Source organism: Panulirus ornatus, chromosome 5, assembly GCF_036320965.1.
Source record: "Panulirus ornatus isolate Po-2019 chromosome 5, ASM3632096v1, whole genome shotgun sequence".
Classification (NCBI taxonomy): Eukaryota; Metazoa; Arthropoda; class Malacostraca; order Decapoda; family Palinuridae; genus Panulirus; species Panulirus ornatus.
In genome coordinates, this window is record NC_092228.1 from 28,101,964 (window position 1) to 28,119,435 (window position 17,472).

The 17,472-nt window shown below is 41.0% G+C and overlaps 1 protein-coding gene across 2 annotated transcripts in view; it reads left to right on the forward strand.

Moving 5' to 3' along the window:
- Positions 1–17,472, forward strand: part of LOC139748641 (midasin) — a 355,039-nt gene that overhangs the window by 128,779 nt on the left and 208,788 nt on the right. The gene's annotated exons all lie outside the window — the stretch shown is intronic.

The window sequence follows — 17,472 nt, forward strand, 5'->3', positions numbered from 1 at the left end:
ATTCAAGTGTACAAGATGGCTCGACAGTACTTTGTTTAAGAGTTACTAACCACCAGATGATTAGCCATGATCTACCCCAGCAGCCATTTCTTCAGGGTTAAGGTCACAACAGGGATCATATTTTTTTTCATCTCCATAACTTTTGAATGCGTGCAGGATTGGGATTATGATTTGTATAAGTACAGTCTTACCCTCCACTAGATGATGTTGCATTACCCACCTCTTCAGCCTTACCTTCAGGGTCAAGGTGATGACAGATGTCGTAGTGTTTTGTGTGTGTGTTTGTGCTCCTTAACTTGTGATCCAGTGGACAGATTGCAGTAATGCCTAATGATTAGTCCTACCAAGTAGTGTTTTGTGTAGCCTCCCACAGGTGTGTTTTGACTCAACCCAACACGTGCACCTGATCCAAGTATCAGGCTGTGTACAGCTGATACCCCTTACCTTCATCATCACAGCTGGGATCATTAATTAATCACCAGTGAACAGTTTATTGTAGTCTGTGTCATTGATAATCAAGTTCATTTCTAGAAATCTGGATTTCTGGCATCTTCGGTTGTTTTAGATAATTTGTGTGTGGCTCATTTTCAAAAGTTGCTCGTAGGATGTCATCTTCTATTTTTCTGAATAAGGTACAGGTATTATGTGCGTCAGCAGAACATCATTGTCATCAAATTTACAAAGGTGTTTTATGCGATCATTAGAGTGCAGTGAATGTTATAATGGGGCCCTCAGTGATGGCATCCAGCACTTTTACTTTTACATTAGTTTGATTGGGCACTTCATGACAGAGATTATAGCTGTTGCTAAGTAGGACTTTGTATGAGATTAGTGTTGTCCTCAAGTTGATTGATATGCTGTAGAATTTTGGTATGTGTCAAGGGTTCATCAGATAAAGGACCTTTATATCAGTGAAATACAGTTAGAAGGGTTTATCAAGCCTGGATTCTCTCTCTCTCTGGGAGAAATTAGTCAAGTTTTTCTTTGGGACAATTCTGTTCACAAAACTGTACCCTCACTGGTTGGAGACACTGTCACAGACAGTCCAAATGTATACTGTATTTTTTGTTACTATGTATTGTTTAGATGATAAGTGTCATTACAAAGATAGGTGTCATCCTTGCACCTTTTGGTCAGGAAGGTTACAGTGATGCTGTTCTGGATGATGAAAACACCTGAGTCATTGAAATTTTTATTTTCAAAATTAGAATCAAGCAAGGAGTATGAGAGTAACAGGTTAGAGAATTTCCAAATTGCCCTTGGTCATGTGTTCCTCTTTCCCTCCAGCGGCTCAGTAGAAGGATATTAGAGGAAGATGGTGATTACCTAGTTAGACAGTAAACAAGATTAGTGTTTGAACAAAGTATTTTGACATTAAGCAAGGGACACAGGAAGATGGAAAACATGATTATTGTCTAAACAAAACACTGTTACACAAAGTAAGTTCCCAGAAAGATAACAAGCAAGTTAGAAGTAGAAATCACCATTTCTTGAAGAGATGGTTATGATGGATGTGATTGAACTGCTTGGGTATGTAACTGTTGGAGAAATATCATCATAAATGGTAATAGATGTGAATCAATATGTGTGTATCATGTGTAATATGTTATTATAATATCTATCAATTATGCACATTTCATTAGTTGTATTAGGAATTATGACTTACATTTAGGGCACTGCACAACTTAAAGTATTTGTGGAGTCAATGGCATCTATCCAGGGTGTGGGTTCACTATGAGACTGAATCCTCAAATTTTTTATTAATTCACATCAGATAAAATCAATGCCTTCATCTACATGCTTTACTAATGGGTACATCACTGAAATAGAGGGTTGTTGTTAATAATCTTTATCACTTAGTTACATTCTCTGTAAATACAAGGTGCCTCCCTTGAAGACGGACAGAGCTTCTTCAGGCACATACATGCTCATTATTTGTTACTTCCTCCATTCAACTGGTAAAAAATCTATGCTGTTACTAAACTGATGTTTTCTCCATCCATGATAAAAATAGATTTTGGCCCTCATACTCAAAACATTCCTCTTAGGACCTCTACCCTCTCGCCCTATTACCTCTTCACCAAGCTAGCCTCACACAAGCACTCACCTCCCAGCTAGCCTCACATGAGCTCTCACCTCCCACATTGTCCTCCTTAATCTCATCCACCCTTCTATATTAACAATATAGGTTATACCTCACTTCAAGTTCAATCACAAAATTTGCATGTTCAAGTAATGTAGGGAAAATGTTGTGTCGATAAAGCTGCAATCTGTTGCCTCACAATTGAAATCATTAAAATTATAGTAAACCCTTCTAGGAGCGAGTGCATTTTCAAGTTAATGCAAATGAAACACTAATAACTAACTTCAAAATGCTGATGGACATGTTATCCTTTTATACTCGATGATTTCAATTCATTTACACATTGAGGGTTAACACTGTCGCTGAGTGAGGTTTATCTTATGACAAGTATATTCATGTAGCAACAGTAAGAGTAGAATAGTCTGGTGTTAGCTAGAATGAAATAATAAAATCACATGCAGTGCTGCTCTTAGCACTCTCTTCCCTCTTTTTTTTCTTTCCCCCTTGCTACAGCCTTTATGAATTTAAGATGTATGTCTATGAACATTTCAGAAGCGCTAATTAACTTTACGTTTTTCTCCTATTTTCGCTGTTTTGCCCTTAATTTTCTTTCTTTTCTCACCTGATAACGGCCTCAGATATTGGCACGATTGCCTGTACTGTGTCAGTTATTGTAAAAAAAAGATAAAGGTTACATATGCGTGGGAAACTTACTGAGATTACATATTTGCATTTTGCACACATAGTGTCCTTTCAAGCATAAAGTGAATTTGCTAAGCATTAGACTGACTTAAAGTGCCACACGTGGTTTATAATATGCTCTGTATTACCTCGGGCAGTTTCACTCATATGAAATACCATGAAAAAGTTTAAAATCGTAGCTCCAGCCGGATAAGGTATTCGTAAGGTTTTAATGAAAATGGCAAACAGTTTTATATATAAATGTGCTTAATGGCCGACGATTTTACTGATAACTGGGAATAATCCACCTCCAGTAAGGAATATCCATGTGATAAAGGAGATGAGGTTATCAGCTGACGAGTATTTCCAGTTGTATGATATTTTACATGACAGCTTCTCTAACCAGCTTTATTTCTTGTAAATTTTTTTTTCATCCAGACTTAGGCTCTAAGTAATAATGAACATCATCGCATTTCCTCATGTTTGATTATGTTCCCTATGTTGACGGAAATGATGTCCAAAGGTCTGCAACATTATTGTGCTTCTCTTATGAGAGGTCACTTCTTTACATACCATAGCAAGTTATTTGAAGCTAAACAACTGTTCTCCACTCAACAAGCAGACTGAATGGTACAGCAATTATCACCTGAGAGCAGCATAGGCACAGTGGAAGTGGAAAATGGATATACCTGATGAATGATTAGGAATTATAGCCTTCCTGAACTGGTTGCATTCACAATGTATGACTAATATAGCATTTAACAGCCATTTGCTTGAAATTATTCGGATGATACATAACCAACAAATTTAACAATATTCCATAAACTTAAGTTGCATAGTGATCAGCCTTCTGTGCCAACATTGTATTCATACTGACTTGGCTATATCATCATAACATTGGTTTCTAATTTCTTATGGTGCAATTTACCATAGAATATTGAGTCTTACAACCTTCTGTAATCCATATAGGTAGCTACAGTTTACTGTTGGCTCTCCTTTGCATTTATCAGTATGGTAGGCTCTGCAGAGGGGAAGTTTATTCATATGTAAATGTGTGTTGTTCCAAATATGGCAAACAGGTGTCAGTAAAATGGTAAAGCATGTTTAGTTTTATCACAAGTCTTAGCTACCCACACTTGTGCATAGAAACATACTCAAACATGCACACAGACTCTGCCATGCTCTCAAGCTTACATTTCAGACCATACTCAGTGTCCAGTCCAGTGTCCGCCTATCTCAGTTACTTCCCACAGCCATTTGGGAACAGAAGTCATGTGCCTAAACACCAGTTCAGGGTTCCTCCTCTGGATTTCCCATTCCCTCTTGGCATGCAGTACCAGTTGATCTGATATTCATTCCTGTACTGGCTCCCACGTGTTAACAATATTTGCCCATATGTTCTCAATAGGATTGAGATTGCTTGCTTTGCTTGGCCAATTGAGGAGTTCAGCATTCCTCTGATCTTGGAACCAGCGTCTGAAAATCCTGGCCGTGTGTAAGGGGCAGTTGTCCTGCATAAAGATGATCCTTTCTCAGTAGGTTAGAGCATAGGTGTGCACCAAGTGGAGCATGACTTCTTCATTTATTTCTGTGTATTTGTCTTCAGTTAAACATCCCTCGATGTCAACCACTTCACTTACCCCGTGCAGGTAGATGCAGCCCCACACACTGACAGCGATGTGACCGCTCCTAGCCACCTTATAAATGTTATAGCATGCATAACTGGTTCAGATTTTTTTTTATATTGATTATTCTGTTATTCAGTATACATCTGTGATACATAAAAGGGAAAACTAATAAACCAATGGACAGTAAGTAGAGGAGACTTTTTTACTGGCATTCACAGCATTCACAGATGTAAAGAAGATTAGGAATAGGATTGAAAGGTAAGCCATGCACATTTTCAAAAGCAAACTAATCTTCTTTGTAACCACAAGCACTGCGTGGCGATAGAAAATGTATTTAGTGTATTATCCTAGTAGACTTAAGCAAAGGAATAAATGAATAATTATGGAACCCTGTAGCATTTTGTAGTCTCTGAAATATATTCATTTTTTTTTCATACTATTCGCCATTTCCAGAGTTAGCGAGGTAGCGTTAAGAACAGAGGCCTGGGCTTTGAGGGAATATCCTAACCTGGCCCCCTTCTCTGTTCCTTCTTTTGGAAAATTGAAAAAAAAAAAAGAGGGAGGATTTCCAGCCACCCGCTCCCTGCCCTTTTAGTCGCCTTCTACGACACGCAGGGAATACATGGAAAGTATTCTTTCTCCCCTAACCCCAGGGATGATATATATATATATATATATATATATATATATATATATATATTTTTTATACTTTGTCGCTGTCTCCCGCGTTTGCGAGGTAGCGCAAGGAAACAGACGAAAGAAATGGCCCAACCCCCCCCCCATACACATGTATATACATACGTCCACACACGCAAATATACATACCTACACAGCTTTCCATGGTTTACCCCAGACGCTTCACATGCCTTGATTCAATCCACTGACAGCACGTCAACCCCGGTATACCACATCGCTCCAATTCACTCTATTCCTTGCCCTCCTTTCACCCTCCTGCATGTTCAGGCCCTGATCACACAAAATCTTTTTCACTCCATCTTTCCACCTCCAATTTGGTCTCCCTCTTCTCCTCGTTCCCTCCACCTCCGACACATATATCCTCTTGGTCAATCTTTCCTCACTCATTCTCTCCATGTGCCCAAACCACTTCAAAACACCCTCTTCTGCTCTCTCAACCACGCTCTTTTTATTTCCACACATCTCTCTTACCCTTACGTTACTCACTTGATCAAACCACCTCACACCACACATTGTCCTCAAACATCTCATTTCCAGCACATCCATCCTCCTGCGCACAACTCTATCCATAGCCCACGCCTCGCAACCATACAACATTGTTGGAACCACTATTCCTTCAAACATACCCATTTTTGCTTTCCGAGATAATGTTCTCGACTTCCACACATTCTTCAAGGCCCCCAGAATTTTCGCCCCCTCCCCCACCCTATGATCCACTTCCGCTTCCATGGTTCCATCCGCTGCCATGGTTCCATCCGCTGCCAGATCCACTCCCAGATATCTAAAACACTTCACTTCCTCCAGTTTTTCTCCATTCAAACTCACCTCCCAATTGACTTGACCCTCAACCCTACTGTACCTAATAACCTTGCTCTTATTCACATTTACTCTTAACTTTCTTCTTCCACACACTTTACCAAACTCAGTCACCAGCTACTGCAGTTTCTCACATGAATCAGCCACCAGCGCTGTATCATCAGCGAACAACAACTGACTCACTTCCCAAGCTCTCTCATCCCCAACAGACTTCATACTTGCCCCTCTTTCCAAAACTCTTGCATTTACCTCCCTAACAACCCCATCCATAAACAAATTAAACAACCATGGAGACATCACACACCCCTGCCGCAAACCTACATTCACTGAGAACCAATCACTTTCCTCTCTTCCTACACGTACACATGCCTTACATCCTCGATAAAAACTTTTCACTGCTTCTAACAACTTGTATGGTTGCCTCCCACACCATATATTCTTAATACCTTCCACAGAGCATCTCTATCAACTCTATCATATGCCTTCTCCAGATCCATAAATGCTACATACAAATCCATTTGCTTTTCTAAGTATTTCTCACATACATTCTTCAAAGCAAACACCTGATCCACACATCCTCTACCACTTCTGAAACCACACTGCTCTTCCCCAGTCTGATGCTCTGTACATGCCTTCACCCTCTCAATCAATACCCTCCCATATAATTTACCAGGAATACTCAACAAACTTATACCTCTGTAATTTGAGCACTCACTCTTATCCCCTTTGACTTTGTACAGTGGCACTATGCACGCATTCCGCCAATCCTCAGGCACCTCACCATGAGTCATACATACATTAAATAACCTTACCAACCAGTCAACAATACAGTCACCCCCTTTTTTAATAAATTCCACTGCAATACCATCCAAACCTGCTGCTTTGCCGGCTTTCATCTTCCGCAAAGCTTTCACTACCTCTTCTCTGTTTACCAAATCATTTTCCCTAACCCTCTCACTTTGCACACCACCTCGACCAAAACACCCTATATCTGCCACTCTATCATCAAACACATTCAACAAACCTTCAAAATACTCACTCCATCTCCTTCTCACATCACCACTACTTGTTATCACCTCCCCATTTGCGCCCTTCACTGAAGTTCCCATTTGCTCCCTTGTCTTATGCACTTTATTTACCTCCTTCCAGAACATCTTTTTATTCTCCCTAAAATTTAATGATTCTCTCTCACCCCAACTCTCATTTGCCCTTTTTTTCACCTCTTGCACCTTTCTCTTGACCTCCTGTCTCTTTCTTTTATACATCTCCCACTCAATTGCATTTTTCCCCTGCAAAAATCGTCCAAATGCCTCTCTCTTCTCTTTCACTAATACTCTTACTTCTTCATCCCACCACTCACTACCCTTTCTAATCAACCCACCTCCCACTCTTCTCATGCCACAAGCATCTTTTGCACAATCCATCACTGATTCCCTAAATACATCCCATTCCTCCCCCACTCCCCTTACTTCCATTGTTCTCACCTTTTTCCATTCTGTACTCAGTCTCTCCTGGTACTTCCTCACACAGGTCTCCTTCTCAAGCTCACTTACTCTCACCACCCTCTTCACCCCAACATTCACTCTTCTTTTCTGAAAACCCATACAAATCTTCACCTTAGCCTCCACAAGATAATGATCAGACATCCCTCCAGTTGCACATCTCAGCACATTTACATCCAAAAGTCTCTCTTTCGCACGCCTGTCAATTAACACGTAATCCAATAACGCTCTCTGGCCATCTCTCCTACTTACATACGTATACTTATGTATATCTCGCTTTTTAAACCAGGTATTCCCAATCACCAGTCCTTTTTCAGCACATAAATCTACAAGCTCTTCACCATTTCCATTTACAACACTGAACACCCCATGTATACCAATTATTCCCTCAACTGCCACATTACTCACCTTTGCATTCAAATCACCCATCACTATAACCCGGTCTCGTGCATCAAAACCACTAACACACTCATTCAGCTGCTCCTAAAACACTTGCCTCTCTTGATCTTTCTTCTCATGCCCAGGTGCATATGCACCAATAATCACCCACCTCTCTCCATCAACTTTCAGTTTTACCCATATTAATCGAGAATTTACTTTCTTACACTCTATCACATACTCCCACAACTCCTGTTTCAGGAGTATTGCTACTCCTTCCCTTGCTCTTGTCCTCTCACTAACCCCTGACTTTACTCCCCAGACATTCCCAAACCACTCTTCCCCTTTACCCTTGAGCTTGGTTTCACTCAGAGCCAAAACATCCAGGTTCCTTTCCTCAAACATACTACCTATCTCTCCTTTTTTCACATCTTGGTTACATCCGCACACATTTAGGCACCCCACTCTGAGCCTTCGAGGAGGATGAGCACTCCCCGCGTGACTCCTTCTTCTGTTTCCCATTTTAGAAAGTTAATACAAGGAGGGGAGGATTTCTGGCCCCCCGCTCCCGTCCCCTCTAGTCGCTTTCTACGACACGCGAGGAATACGTGGGAAGTATTCTTTCACCCCTATCCCCAGGGATAATATACATATATATATACATATACACATACACACACATACACATACATACGCACATATACACACACACACATACATATATATATACATATGAAAAATGTAAGAAACAATTTAGAAAACTGAAACTTCTAGCTTGAAATGAATGAAAAAAATGAATGTCACATAATGGTTCAACCTCTGGCTATGGAAAAAAGGAAATGTATAATTTATTTACACAAACGTCAATAGCATTTCTCATCAGTTTAACCACTGTATCAATAAGCTTCAGTGTCTAAGCTACATTTTTTCTCCAATTTCACTATTTTCCTTCACATTTTCAATTGTGTCTGAAGGTTCTACTTCAAGAGTGATTGTTTTTCCAGTAAGGGTCTTCACATCTTGGTTACATCCACACACATTTAGGCACCCCACTCTGAGCCTTTGAGGAGGATGAAATTAATGTATGTGACATAAATTTCAGAAACAATCTGCTGCATATTCGTGTTCATTTTAAGTTTTAACGAAAATAAACATTTCTGTACTGATGGAACACAAGTAATTGTACATATTGTATATATATATATATCTCCTACTAATATAGTCTAATACTAATATAGGCCAGAAATCCTCCCCTCCTTGTATTTTTTAACTTTCTAAAAAATGGGAAACAGGAGTCACGCGGGGAGTGCTCATCCTCCTCGTAGACTCAGGTTGGGGTGTCTAAATGTGTGTGGATGTAACCAAGATGTGAAAAGAGGAGAGATAGGTAGTATGTTTGAGGAAAGGAACCTGGATGTTTTGGCTCTGAGTGAAATGAAGCTCAAGGGTAAAGGGGAAGAGTGGTTTGGGAATGTCTTGGGAGTAAAGTCAGGGGTTAGTGAGAGGACAAGAGCAAGGGAAGGAGTAGCAATACTCCTGAAACAAGAGTTGTGGGAGTATGTGATAGAATGTAAGAAAGTAAATTCTCGATTATTATGGGTAAAACTGAAACTTGATTGAGAGAGTTGGGTGATTATTGGTGCATATGCACCTGGGCATGAGAAGAAAGATCATGAGAGGCAAGTGTTTTGAGAGCAGCTGAATGAGTGTGTTAGTGGTTTTGATGCTCAAGACCGGGTTATAGTGATGGGTGATTTGAATGCAAAGGTGAGTAATGTTGCAGTTGAGGGAATAATTGGTATACATGGGGTGTTCAGTGTTGTAAATGGAAATGGTGAAGAGCTTGTAGATTTATGTGCTGAAAAAGGACTGGTGATTGGGAATACCTGGTTTAAAAAGCGAGATATACATAAGTATACGTATGTAAGTAGGAGAGATGGCCAGAGAGCGTTATTGGATTACGTGTTAATTGACAGGCGCGCGAAAGAGAGACTTTTGGATGTAAATGTGCTGAGAGGTGCAACTGGAGGGATGTCTGATCATTATCTTGTGGAGGGTAAGGTGAAGATATGTATGGGTTTTCAGAAAAGAAGAGTGAATGTTGGGGTGAAGAGGGTGGTGAGAGTAAGTGAGCTTGGGAAGGAGACTTGTGTGAGGAAGTACCAGGAGAGACTGAGTACAGAATGGAAAAAGGTGAGAACAATGGAAGTAAGGGGAGTGGGGGAGGAATGGGATGTATTTAGGGAATCAGTGATGGATTGCGCAAAAGATGCTTGTGGCATGAGAAGAGTGGGAGGTGGGTTGATTAGAAAGGGTAGTGAGTGGTGGGATGAAGAAGTAAGATTATTAGTGAAAGAGAAGAGAGAGGCATTTGGATGATTTTTGCAGGGAAAAAATGCAATTGAGTGGGAGATGTATAAAAGAAAGAGACAGGAGGTCAAGAGAAAGGTGCAAGAGGTGAAAAAAAGGGCAAATGAGAGTTGGGGTGAGAGAGTATCATTAAATTTTAGGGAGAATAAAAAGATGTTCTGGAAGGAGGTAAATAAAGAGCGTAAGACAAGGGAGCAAATGGGAACTTCAGTGAAGGGTGCAAATGGGGAGGTGATAACAAGTAGTGGTGATGTGAGAAGGAGATGGAGTGAGTATTTTGAAGGTTTGTTGAATGTGTTTGATGATAGAGTGGCAGATATAGGGTGTCTTGGTCGAGGTGGTGTGCAAAGTGAGAGAGTTGGGGAAAATGATTTGGTAAACAGAGAGGAGGTAGTAAAAGCTTTGCGGAAGATGAAAGCCGGCAAGGTAGCAGGTTTGGATGGTATTGCAGTAGAATTTATTAAAAAAGGGGGTGACTGTATTGTTGACTGGTTGGTAAGGTTATTTAATGTATGTATGACTCATGGTGAGGTGCCTGAGGATTGGCAGAATGCGTGCATAGTGCCATTGTACAAAGGCAAAGGGGATAAGAGTGAGTGCTCAAATTACAGAGGTATAAGTTTGTTGAGTATTCCTGGTAAATTATATGGGATGGTATTGATTGAGAGGGTGAAGGCATGTACAGAGCATCGGATTGGGGAAGAGCAGTGTGGTTTCAGAAGTGGTAGAGGATGTGTGGATCAGGTGTTTGCTTTGAAGAATGTATGTGAGAAATACTTAGAAAAGCAATTGGATTTGCATGTAGCATTTATGGATCTGGAGAAGGCATATGATAGAGTTGATAGAGATGCTCTGTGGAAGGTATTAAGAATATATGGTGTGGGTGGTAAGTTGTTAGAAGCAGTGAAAAGTTTTTATCGAGGATGTAAGGCATGTGTATGTGTAGGAAGAGAGGAAAGTGATTGGTTCTCAGTGAATGTAGGTTTACGGCAGGGGTGTGTGATGTCTCCATGGTTGCTTAATTTGTTTATGGATGGGTTGTTAGGGAGGTGAATGCAAGAGTTTTGGAAAGAGGGGCAAGAATGAAGTCTGTTGTGGATGAGAGAGCTTGGGAGGTGAGTCAGTTGTTGTTTGCTGATGATGCAGTGCTGGTGGCTGATTCATGTGAGAAACTGCAGAAGCTGGTGACTGAGTTTGGTAAAGTGTGTGAAAGAAGAAAGTTAAGAGTAAATGTGAATAAGAGCAAGGTTATTAGGTACAGTAGGGTTGAGGGTCAAGTCAGTTGGGAGGTAAGTTTGAATGGAGAGAAACTGGAGGAAGTAAAGTGTTTTAGATATCTGGGAGTGGATCAGGCAGCGGATGGAACCATGGAAGCGGAAGTGGATCATAGGGTGGGGGAGGGGGCGAAAATCCTGGGAGCCTTGAAGAATGTGTGGAAGTCGAGAACATTATCTCGGAAAGCAAAAATGGGTATGTTTGAAGGGATAGTGGTTCCAAGAATGTTGTATGGTTGCTAGGCGTGGGCTATGGATAGAATTGTGTGCAGGAGGGTGGATGTGCTGGAAATGAGATGTTTGAGGATAATGTGTGGTGTGAGGTGGTTTGATCGAGTAAGTAATGTAAGGGTAAGAGAGATGTGTGGAAATAAAGAGCATGGTTGAGAGAGCAGAAGAGGGTGTTTTGAAATGGTTTGGGCACATGGAGAGAATGAGTGAGGAAAGATTGACCAAGAGGATATATGTGTTGGAGGTGGAGGGAACGAGGAGAAGTGGGAAACCAAATTGGAGGTGGAAAGATGGAGTGAAAAAGATTTTGAGTGATCGGGGCCTGAACATGCAAGAGGATGAAAGGGGGGCAAGAAATAGAGTGAATTGGATCGATGTGGTATACCGGGGTTGACATTCTGTCAGTGGATTGAATCAGGGCATGTGAAGCGTCTGGGGTAAACCATGGAAAGCTGTGTGGGGCCTGGATGTGGAAGGGGAGCTGTGGTTTCGGGCACTATTGCATGACAGCTGGAGACGGAGTGTGAACGAATGAGGCCTTTGTTGTCTTTTCCTAGCGCTACCCCGCACACATGAGGGGGGGGGGGATGGTATTCCATGTGTGGCGAGGTGGCGATGGGAATGAATAAAGGCAGACAGTGTGAATTGTGTGCATGGGTATATATGTATGTGTCTGTGTGTGTATATATATGTGTACATTGAGATGTATAGGTATGTATATTTGCGTGTGTGGACGTGTGTGTACATACATGTGTATGGGGGTGGGTTGGGTCATTTCTTTCGTCTGTTTCCTTGCGCTACCTCGCAAACGCGGGAGACAGCGACAAAGCAAAATGATAAATGAAATATGATATAGTCTTATCTTTCATTATTTCTGCTCCGCAATGGGCTTTCCCAAGTGATGATAAACAGGAAGACTTTTCATTGCTCCAAATGACATACGCCTAAAAGTCCAGTCCCTCGTCTGTGTACTGCTAGGCAAAGCAAAGTTGGTATTCTCTGTGTCTCTCACTGAACTTTTCTTTGATAGCAGGCATCTGGTGGTGTATGCCAGACTATTGTAACCTCTTTGTCCCTAGTAACATCGAGTCTTAGCTGTTCCTTAATGGCGACAGCATTCATGAAGGGGTTTGCTGCAGCTTCTCCATGTATAGCTTTGTCCTGAGCTGGTGTAGTTTCTCTGACACGTCCTGACTTGGCCGATCATTGAGATGTTTCTCTTCATCCCATCTTCTTGAACATTTATACACTTGTACGAGATATCCCTAGCTCTCGCGATATTTCTGATGGCATCAGGCTAGAGTCTCTCATGCTCACGATGAGTCCGTGTTGAGCAATCTTCATCGAGTTCATTTTGACAGTTGGTGACGGGGTGCGTGGGGCAAATGTCAGCAGACCACCACCCGAAGTTAAAACAATTCCTAGGCTTCGAATAATATATGCTTCAAAACATTAAACGAGATAAATGGATTGATCCAAATCCCTGATAGATGCCACCAACTCCATGAATACTTTTAGCTGTGTAGTGCCTTAACTATGAGTCATAATACCTAACAAAGCTAATCAATTGTGCATAATAGTTAAATATTATGCTAAAGTATTGCAAAGGTACACACACACATACACACACACATGCACACACACACACACACACACACACATATATATATATATATATATATATATATATATATATATATATATATATATATTTTTTTTTTTTTTTTTGTCGCTGTCTACCGCGTTTGCGAGGTAGCGCAAGGAAACAGACGAAAGAAATGGCCCAACCCACCCCCATACACATGTATATACATACGTCCACACACGCAAGTATACATACCTACACAGCTTTCCATGGTTTACCCCAGACGCTTCACATGCCCTGATTCAATCCACTGACAGCACGTCAACCCCGGTATACCACATCGCTCCAATTCACTCTATTCCTTGCCCTCCTTTCACCCTCCTGCATGTTCAGGCCCCGATCACACAAAATCTTTTTCACTCCATCTTTCCACCTCCAATTTGGTCTCCCTTTTCTCCTCGTTCCCTCCACCTCCGACACATATATCCTCTTGGTCAATCTTTCCTCACTCATTCTCTCCATGTGCCCAAACCATTTCAAAACACCCTCTTCTGCTCTCTCAACCACGCTCTTTTTATTTCCACACATCTCTCTTACCCTTACGTTACTTACTCGATCAAACCACCTCACACCACACATTGTCCTCAAACATCTCATTTCCAGCACATCCATCCTCCTGCACACAACTCTATCCATAGCCCACGCCTCGCAACCATACAACATTGTTGGAACCACTATTCCTTCAAACATACCCATTTTTGCTTTCCGAGATAATGTTCTCGACTTCCACACATTCTTCAAGGCTCCCAGAATTTTCGCCCCCTCCCCCACCCTATGATCCACTTCCGCTTCCATGGTTCCATCCGCTGCCAGATCCACTCCCAGATATCTAAAACACTTCACTTCCTCCAGTTTTTCTCCATTCAAACTCACCTCCCAATTGACTTGACCCTCAACCCTACTGTACCTAATAACCTTGCTCTTATTCACATTTACTCTTAACTTTCTTCTTTCACAAACTTTACCAAACTCAGTCACCAGCTTCTGCAGTTTCTCACATGAATCAGCCACCAGCGCTGTATCATCAGCGAACAACAACTGACTCACTTCCCAAGCTGTCTCATCCCCAACAGACTTCATACTTGCCCCTCTTTCCAAAACTCTTGCATTCACCTCCCTAACAATCCCATCCATAAACAAATTAAACAACCATGGAGACATCACACACCCCTGCCGCAAACCTACATATATATATATATATATATATATATTTTTTTTTTTTTGTCGCTGTCTCCCGCGTTTGCGAGGTAGCACAAGGAAACGGATGAAAGAAATGGCCCAACCCACCCCCACACACAATGTACACACATACACGCCCACACACGCAAATATACACACCTATACATCTCAATGTACACATATATATACACACACAGACACATACATATATACCTATGCACACAATTCACACTGTCTGCCCTTATTCATTCCCATCGCCACCTCGCCACACATGGAATACCATCCCCCTCCCCCCTCATGTGTGCGAGGTAGCACTAGGAAAAGACAACAAAGGCCCCATTCGTTCACACTCAGTCTCTAGCTGTCATGCAATAATGCCCAAAACCACAGCTCCCTTTCCACATCCAGGCCCCACACAACTTTCCATGGTTTACCCCAGACGCCTCACATGCCCTGATTCAATCCACTGACAGCACATCAACCCCGGTATACCACATTGATCCAATTTACTCTATTCCTTGCCCTCCTTTCACCCTCCTGCATGTTCAGGCCCCAATCACACAAAATCTTTTTCACTCCATCTTTCCACCTCCAATTTGGTCTCCCACTTCTCCTCGTTCCCTCCACCTCCGACACATATATCCTCTTGGTCAATCTTTCCTCACTCATTCTCTATGTGTGCCCAAACCATTTCAAAACACCCTATTCTGCTCTCTCAACCATGCTCTTTTTATTTCCACACATCTCTCTTACCCTTACATTACTTACTCGATCAAACCACCTCACACCACATATTGTCCTCAAACATCTCATTTCCAGCACATCCACCCTCCTGTGCACAACTCTATCCATAGCCCACTCCTCACAACCATACAACATTGTTGGAACCACTATTCCTTCAAACATACCCAAACATACACTGGTTCTCAGTGAATGTAGGTTTGCGGCAGGGGTGTGTGATGTCTCCATGGTTGTTTAATTTGTTTATGGATGGGGTTGTTAGGGAGGTGAATGCAAGAGTTTTGGAAAGAGGGGCAAGTATGAAGTCTGTTGTGGATGAGAGAGCTTGGGAAGTGAGTCAGTTGTTGTTTGCTGATGATACAGCGCTGGTGGCTGATTCATGTAAGAAACTGCAGAAGCTGGTGACTGAGTTTGGTAAAGTGTGTGAAAGAAGAAAGTTAAGAGTAAATGTGAATAAAAGCAAGGTTATTAAGTACAGTAGGGTTGAGGGTCAAGTCAGTTGGGAGGTAAGTTTGAATGGAGAAAAACTGGAGGAAGTCAAGTGTTTTAGATATCTGGGAGTGGATCTGGCAGCAGATGGAACCATGGAAGTGGAAGTGAATCATAGGGTGGGGAAGGGGGCGAAAATCCTGGGAGCCTTGAAGAATGTGTGGAAGTCGAGAACATTATCTCGGAAAGCAAAAATGGGTATGTTTGAAGGATATATATATATATATATATATATATATATATATATATATATATATATATATATATATATATATTTTTTTTTCCGCTGTCTCCCGCATTTGCGAGGCAGCGCAAGGAAACAGACGAAAGAAATGGCCCAACCCACCCCCATACACATGTATATACATACGTCCACACACACAAATATACATACCTACACAGCTTTCCATGGTTTACCCCAGACGCTTCACATGCTCTAATTCAATCCATTGACAGCACGTCAACCCCAGTATACCACATCGATCCAATTCACTCTATTCCTTGCCCTCCATTCCCCCTCCTGCATGTTCAGGCCCCGATCACACAAAATCTTTTTCACTCCATCTTTCCACCTCCAATTTGGTCTCCCACTTCTCGTTCCCTCCAGGTCCGACACATATATCCTCTTGGTCAATCTTTCCTCACTCATTCTCTCCATGTGCCCAAACCATTTCAAAACACCCTCTTCTGCTCTCTCAACCACGCTCTTTTTATTTCCACACATCTCTCTTACCCTTACGTTACTTACTCGATCAAACCACCTCACACCACACATTGTCCTCAAACATCTCATTTCCAGCACATCCATCCTCCTGCGCACAACTCTATCCATAGCCCACGCCTCGCAACCATACAACATTGTTGGAACCAATATATATATATATATATATATATATATATATATATATATATATATATATATATATATATATATATTTTCTTTCTTTCTTTCAAACTATTCGCCATTTCCCGCACCAGCGAGGTAGCGTCAAGAACAGAGGACTGGGCCTTTGAGGGAATACCCTCACCTGGCGCAATTCTCTGTTCCCTCTTTTGGAAAATTAAAAAAAAAACGAGAGGGGAGGACTTCCAGCCCCCCGCTCCCTCCCCTTTTAGTCGCCTTCTACGACACGCAGGGAATACGTGAGAAGTATTCTTTCTCCCCTATCCCCAGGGATAATTAATTAATCATGTCACCATTAAAATATTGTAACTCTTAAAATTCTAAAGTTATGAAAAGCAGTGAAGAACTGTGAAGACATTTGTACAAGTAAGAAGAGGGGAAGGTAAGTGTGAAGGTGAAGGTGGGTGTGCAGCAAAGATGTATATATATATATATATATATATATATATATATATATATATATATATATATATATATATATATATATATATCTTTCTTCTTTCAAACTATTCGCCATATATATATATATATATATATATATATATATATATATATATATATATATATATATATGGCGAATAGTTTGAAAGAAGAAAGATATATATATATATATATATATATATATATATATATATATATATATATATATATATATATATATATATACATCTTTGCTGCACACCCACCTTCACCTTCACACTTACCTTCCCCTCTTCTTACTTGTACAAATGTCTTCACAGTTCTTCACTGCTTTTCATAACTTTAGAATTTTAAGAGTTACAATATTTTAATGGTGACATGATTAATTAATTATCCCTGGGGATAGGGGAGAAAGAATACTTCTCACGTATTCCC